General features: G+C 34.8%; 1 protein-coding gene across 1 annotated transcript in view; it reads left to right on the forward strand.

Annotated features, from left to right (window-relative positions):
- Nucleotides 1–1,387, forward strand: part of LOC118478661 (gamma-aminobutyric acid type B receptor subunit 2-like) — a 139,300-nt gene that overhangs the window by 119,884 nt on the left and 18,029 nt on the right. The window lies entirely within an intron of this gene.

Consider the following 1,387-nt stretch of genomic DNA (forward strand, 5'->3'; position numbering starts at 1 on the left):
GGTGAGGTCTCTTAATACATTTCGTTACGTCTGGAAAGGTGAGGTCTCTTAATACATTTCGTTACGTCTGGAAAGGTGAGGTCTCTTAATACATTTCGTTACGTCTGGAAAGGTGAGGTCTTTTAAAACATTTCGCTACGTCTGGAAAGGTGAGGTCTTTTGAAACATTTCGCTACCTCAGAATTATTATACAAAGTTCTCTCAGCTCATACCTTTTTTCCCGGTTGCCCATTTATATGAGATTGACGCCATCTGATTAGTAGAAAAAAGTGCATATTATGATAGTGTCCAATAGTGTATTACGTGCATACTTAGTATAACAAGTAACTGCAAAAGCAGATAGAGATTCCAGGATTATAGATGTGTGTCATTGATCTGAGAGAGGTGATGGTTTTAGATATAATGGTGGTGATGAGTGATGATGCTCTGCTCAATACTTTGTTTTGCCAAAATGTGGCGTCAAAATTGTTGAGTTTCACAATATTATGTTAAGCATAATATGGTCGCCTTTAAGCACAAGAGGGCTGTCCCGAAAAATGTTGTTTCGAGAAAATCGAAGGTAAAGTTTTTGCTCCTTGTTCAGTTTCTTTAAAAGACAAGGAGAGTTTTCTCTATAACCAAACAAATATACACACCAATGAAACCAAATTTCTCTTATAGGTAGGGCAATGCCCACTTTTGGTGAAGGTCAAGATTTCTGGAAACCCCCGAAATCTGGGTTAGCTTGTTTGTCCTTAAAATCGACCATTTTAGTATGTAATTCTTTGAAGTTCTTAAAAGCGACTCCGAATATTCTAAGATTTTGAAGGAGCACACATAGCAATTTGCTTTCTGACCTCATGGTCTTGGTAACTCAAAACGGCTAAAAATAAATTGTTAGAAATAAAATTTTGTAATTCTGAGGTAGCCATTTTTGTATATTATGTTCCTTGCCCCTTCTCGTCCGCTACTGTCGTCCACAGACACAACAAAATTCAGGGCCCTTAGAATGAAATAAAACTCTTTCGGCGAGAAAAGTTTCTCATTTTTTGGCTCTAAAATCTGGAATTCCTTACCCCAGGATCTCAGAGAAATAACAAATCCTAAAACGTTTAAGCGATTACACAAGACTCGTTTGTTTAATTTTTTGTTGTTCTGTTTTAGTAAGTGTTGATCTGTTTTGTTTTTACTGCTGTCCTTACGTGTATATTATGGTTGTGATGTTTCTTCTTTGTGTGGTTGAACTGGTTTTTCTTAATTACTGTAAACTATTTTAACTTGTGTGAACGAAATATTACTAGTAGTAGTAGTATTGTTATTACTATCACTATTATTATTATAATAATAATTATTATTATTATTGCTATTATGGATTTTTTTATGCCGGATTATGAAAAAGACGATTAAT

This window comes from Aplysia californica, unplaced genomic scaffold (genome assembly GCF_000002075.1).
Source record: "Aplysia californica isolate F4 #8 unplaced genomic scaffold, AplCal3.0 scaffold00798, whole genome shotgun sequence".
NCBI lineage: Eukaryota > Metazoa > Mollusca > Gastropoda > Aplysiida > Aplysiidae > Aplysia > Aplysia californica.